This window comes from Xylocopa sonorina, chromosome 6 (assembly GCF_050948175.1).
Source record: "Xylocopa sonorina isolate GNS202 chromosome 6, iyXylSono1_principal, whole genome shotgun sequence".
In the NCBI taxonomy this organism is placed as follows: Eukaryota; Metazoa; Arthropoda; class Insecta; order Hymenoptera; family Apidae; genus Xylocopa; species Xylocopa sonorina.
In genome coordinates, this window is record NC_135198.1 from 2,248,461 (window position 1) to 2,254,826 (window position 6,366).

The following is a 6,366-nucleotide window of genomic DNA, read 5'->3' on the forward strand; positions in this document are numbered from 1 at the left end:
GTCAGTTTAAAATAAAGAGCTTTTAGCTAACATCAAAGGTTTTAGTTTCATTCAGTTCCGTTGTTGCGAGTGGTCCTTCGAGCATAGGCACATTTAGGTGTAATATAAATGAACTTAAAAAGTATAAAATATAAGAATATTAAACGATCAGTTTAACTTAGGCTAGTCAGTTAAATTAATATACGGACGATATAAAGCAGAAAAAGCTCGTAACTATAAATCAAGAAATAATTCCGTTTTTGATCAATTGGTGTTTGTTTGGCTGCTAATGGGGATTCCTCATATTTTCAAAGGGTACTGGTCTTTCGCATTTAAATATTAATCAAAGGGGATTAAAATACTGACCAGTAAAATACGAGCCGTTTTTGGGGAATGATCGCGGTTCGTGCGATTTTTTGGGAATTTTTGTAGATTGAATTAAAGAGGAGAGAAGGAAGGAAAAGAGAGGGAAGAACGTAATATTTCGTCCTGAGCCTGCTAGTGGACACATCAGTAGGAAGGTTTAGGTAGGTAGTAAGACAGGTCAAGAAGTTGTATATATTGAAACGGAGAAGGAAATGTACACTTTCGGAAAACTGTAAGATATTGGAGTATGTTTTTTAAATTAGTTTTATTATTGGTTTTGCAATATTGATGGTTCATGCAGTTGAAAGATAGTGTACGACGTTTTTATGATTGTAATTTATTAGGGAGTAGGGTTCGAAGATAAAAGTGCACGGTTTGAATAGGACTGCAATTTGAAGATCATGTTTATTAAGCAAATATTTAAAAAAAGTTATTAAGAAAATGTCACATTCTTCATAAATTCAAACATTTCATACTTAACATTTTTCAATCCCTATAGCTTAACACTTCTTCTTAATTACAGAAAAATATAGACAAATCTTGTATAGCTTGAAAATTCAAAGACCAAAGCAATTAAAATACTTGTCATATTTAAATGAAAGTTCTTTATTCAGAAGAAATGCATAAAAGTTTATCATTGTTTTTTACTTTTCATTTTATAAAGTTAATACGGCTCACATACATTTTACTTATACATAAATATATATTTATATGCATAGTTAACAGAGATGTAAAATTAATATTAAATATGTAAGAATTGAAGTAATCTTATTTCTTTACAAAACGAACAAATATTCACTCACTGTCGGAGGTATCCATAATTAGATTCCAACGATATCTTCTTTTGAATGTTGGTTGCGCTACCTTATAGCTTGAAGATTCAGGCAAAAGTTACATTATTCATTCCTTATACATCCTTTTTTTACCATGTTATACGAGTCTCTCTTAGCGTTACACGTAACACGGTTGAAATTTCTTTACCGTGTTACAGAGGGTCTACTATGAGTAAATACCGTTTTTCACATTTCCCCCATATTTTTTATCGCAATTTTTTCGCTCGAAACGTATATTTCTACATTTTCCTTTTACACGACGTTGTAATTGTTAGCTGTAGAACGTATCCATAAAGTTTCTGTCTCTGGAAACCTTTGGGGTGTCCTGCGTAACAAGCGTCCGAAAAGATAGTAAAAAAGTTTAGATTCGCTGGAAAAAAGGTTTTTTAATCATTTGAATAATTCACGACGTTGCGTTGAGTTAAATGACGCGAACGAAAATTCTGGCGAAGAATATTTTATATTCTGGATAATAAGGAAAGTTAATTATTAATTAGAACCGTGTACTCCGTGGTATTATGTTACGCGAGGCTCCTACAATTTCCAGACGAAGTTGTATGCATCAAACTCGTGTTTCCAAAGTACCAACGTATTATTCATACACCACGAATTTGTTATTTTTACTGAAACTACCTTTTTCTGAAACAGCACCAAGGGCTGTCGATGAAATTTTTTATTCAAAACGAAAGATTTAAATTTCATTTGTTGTGCTACGTTTTTTCATTATTGAATTATATTCCTTTCGTTAAAAATTTGCTACAGAAAAGACTTAAGTTAATCGATTAACAACAAACATGATTTTAACCACAACATTTCTGAAGTCTTAGATTTAGGAAGCTTGATACATTTTTGTATTTTGCATATAGAAATTCTTGCTGAACAACTTACGTTTCTATTTCATTTGCATTATTTCATTTCTCTTTTGGACACTGTGTAAAAGAAAAAAATTGGCTACGGCGTACATTTTGCGAGAAATTCGCCTCGGAAGGGCAGCGGTAGCGGCATAATTCGAGCATACGTCGCGTTGAATCGCGGGCAAACTCGTAAATCTCACGATTCGTCTTCGAGCGGGGTCAGTAGATAAGGAGAGAAATATTCGAAACACACGGGTGACGTTTAATTTAATCTACGCGGATTCGGTGAACAGGAGCTTCGGTGTAACGTGTTTCTCGCGTCGAGAGTAACGCGGGAACAGCTGCTCCTGGAACGATATTTTCCACGATAGGGAACAGTTTGTTTAAGAACCGGAGAAGTCACGCAAAATTCTACGTTTGCACTGGATGGAATTAAATGTGTAAACGGATGTTACACGGATATATCGAACATGCGTAGAAATACTGATTCGCACAACTGTCAGAGTTTTGGTAAATCAATGTATTCAAGTATACAACTAACGCAGTATTGGTGGGGATAAATTCCAATAGACCATTTTTTTCGCGTTAAGCAAAGGCGATTAAGATATAGCTTGTATTTTATTTAAACAAATACCAATTTTTTTCTTAATACTGCGTAATTTAATTAATTAATCCAATCTAAGCTAATCGTTTAGTACTTTTAGACTGCAATTGAGCCTTCACTAATTTTCAAGACTACTGACCATTCATATTTAAGCAGCGACTAAAAGGAATTAAAATACTCGATTACATTTTTTTAGGAATGCAAATTTTTCTAGGTATTGGAGTACGCATTTTAAATTTATATTTTATTATAAGGTAAAGAAGTGATTTATTTATGAGACTGCTGAATATTACTATGTTTTCGGATAAAATATGTGAAGGCTTCACATATTTTCAAATATTACTGGATCCTTAATATTTAAATGCCGAGCAAAAGGGATTAAAATGCTGGCGATTTAATTAGTTAGCTGAAGATATTAATCGGAGTGGTTTAACCGAATCGGGGCGTGATGATGTGGCTGGAATGAAATAGTACGCGAATGGGACGATCGACCGCGTTACTTCGTGGTGGTTTTATCAGTTGGCTGCAACAGACTCGTTACCTCTTTTCCTCGATCACCTTTCACTTCGAATCGGAAAATCTCGTTCGCCTCTCGAAACTGTCGCTAAACATTCTGCAACCTCGTTACTTGTTACACGCGAGTTAAAGAGTATGAGTATCGTTTAGGCTACCAGTCATGAATTGTTCATCTCTTCTCTCTTCTCGAAGTATGTGTTATGTTAGAAATATAAAACGTAATAAATAATATTCTCGCATCGTTCGATCGAGATAACAGCGATTTCTTTGAACCACTTTGACGTAAGGTACGAAGGGAAATAGGGACGATTGAGAAGCACGGCATCGCGAATGAAATAATTGGAAATGGTTTCTTTCTGGAAGCCAAGTAACTGGAAGTGTATAAATAATTCGATCGCGGATCAGAAATTTTTGATCGATGTCGCGCGCATATACGCGCATATACACGCATATACACGCATATACACGCATGTCGTTTAATTAATTCCGCGGCCGGCCTTAAAATTTCATTCCCCCAGTGAATGGGAGTTGCGTGCCGCCAGGCGATCGTAAATCTCTTTGTCGTTCCCTACGCCCTGATATTTTTTATGCGAATTTTAATGAAAAGTAATTAGGAGGAAGTCGTAAAGTGTCCACGATGCTTCGCGGCCCTCTGATTCCCTTTTCAGGGCGGCTCGTGTGCGCTATTACGCGTAAACGAAGGGAATTATACACCGTTGCTCGCCACTGATAGCGGGCTAACTAAATACTTATCAGTTCTTACATTCTTCTCTCTGTAGACTTTATGTCGCGAGCACGATTATTTTTTATACCAAGCAATTGAAACGATTGCCATTTTCTATCATTTTTTTCTTGGAAAGAAGGAGGAAAGGAAATTTTTACTTTTTCTTTTTTAAATTCATATATTTTGTTTTCGAAAGTATTATTTTTTCATATTATAATTGTACGCTGTAAAATATACTTATATAATTTCTAAATTATCTACTAAATACTAACGTGTGTTGAATGTGATTTCTTTCTTTTCTCGAAAAGGGTAAAACAGGTAGCAGTCGAGAAGCTGTCCTTCGAGGTAAATTTCAAATAAGACACTTAAAATAATAGAGAGTTGTTGGCGGCAATAATAGAAAACTAATTCGGAGCGCAAAGAGTTAAAATGATCAAATGCAAATCAGAAAACAGAGAATTCTGATTTCCCAGTCGTCTTAGCGAGTCCTAGCGAGGAACTGAGAAATGATAAATCTTCTCGTAAAATTAAGCAACAGTAACCAGAAATGGTATTCCGTTCCCCATTCCATCCACTCCTTTCCTCGTTTTTACGACACCGTAAAAATTCCCCCCTATTTTCGCTTTCTATTCCATATCCCAGCGATTCGTTGGACAAATTTTACTGTCCGCGACTAATCCTTCGCCGTCCTGGCATCGTCCGGGCACCGTCCGCTCAAACGTCTCCGTAATGCTCGCCGTAACGCAGCGCGACGTGTAATAATATTTGCGTTGAAATTCATACGGCAATAAAACACCGTTGCTCCGCCAACAGCAGCCCCCGGTGTATTTCCCTTCGTGACGAATCATGCCACTCGTGAAAATAGTCGGCTCGAGTCACCAAGCCGATGATCGCGCGCTTCTTACTATGAATATTTCAAATAATAATATTTGAAAGAAATCAATGCGTCTCTAATTTGTCTATTGATACGTCGTTTCCTTAATTGGGGAACTTTTACTGAAAGGGGTGCTTCCTTTTATTGTTACGTTAGAGTAATAATTTGGTTTTTTATTGACTCGAAATTGGTAGGAACGAAGCTGCACCATCTCTTATTTCTGGTCATACAAGTTACTTCTGGTATCTTTTTATACAAGTCAAGTTGTTCCAAGTTTTTGTTCATACAGGTCGAGTTGCTACCAGTTTTAGTTGGTACGAGCCAAGTTGCTACAAGTCATCAAGGATTAAAAATAGTTGAAATACGAGCCCTTATTCAAATTCTGCAACGTAGTACCTTCTTAATCGAAGAGTTGATAAAAAAAAGTGCGCACGTGCGGTAAAAAAAGAATTCTATATTTAAAAAACAAGAACCCTCGGTTTCCCGATTCCTCTACCAGCAAATGGAAATCCATCGACCGTATACTTAATTCGCAAAGCACAGGCCTCTCTGAAAAGTCACCAATTAATATTCGGTGTCCCATGAAACGTGTTCCACGGCGCGTACAAAGGATAAGAATCTCGATCTCAAATCTTAGAAGCGGTTCATCAATTTTTCCGAATTTACTCCGCTCTCTGGCTCCGCCTCTGTCTGCCACGATCCTTTTTCTCTTTCACGGGGAAGTGCACCCCTCCCTCTCACCCTGTTGACACGGAGTAAACTTTCTTGGCTGGTTGCACCGGCTCCTGAAAGCGATCGGCCGGCGCTCGATGCACCGAGTAAATAAACGCGCCACGCGTCTTCTCCCTCCGTCTTCTCCCCGCGGAGCGTTATTAGCGCCGGCGAATTTGAAAGTCGTCGATATTCAACCGCCACTGGCCTCCCCCGGTCGGAACCCTTTTCCTCGGGGCTAATGAAAGTCAAATTATCCGTGGTAGCCGCCACTTTCTTGCCAAGACGCCCGGCTGGCTTTCCTCGAGCGATGAATTTCGATTCCCGTGACGAGGCACCACCGAATTTTATACTTGAAATTGTGCGTCCAGGATTTTTTCTCTTTTACGCCAGCGGAAGGAATTGTAGTTGTGAAAAGCTCTGGTTTTAGCTGCTGGGGGGGGGGGGGGTGAATCTTGGATCTAGGATTTTAGTATCAGAGATATTAATCGGAAGCTTTTAGTATCGCTCGTTGCGCTGAAACTTGCTGACAATGTGGCGGCCTTACGACACTCGCCACTAGAGGGACAGCACCGCTTACAGTTTTTTGAAAGTACCCGATGACCTATTCTTTCCAATATATAGAAGTTCTGATCTGTCCCTAATATCTCAGCGTCTAAGGCAGGGCTTGCTAGGTAGCCGCACTGATGAGTCCACTAGCAGGCCCAGGACGAAACGTTCTTCCCCTCTCCTTTTCCTTTCTTCTTTCCTCTCTTCCATTCCACAGCAAACTGAAGCACTTCGCTTCAACACTTTGCAGTCGAAAGAAAAAATGACAGCAAAAGTAATAGTTTTTTTTTACAGAAATTACCAAAATTTGATTTAATTTATTTGTAATTTGCTAACAGGATGAATGAAGTTACTAC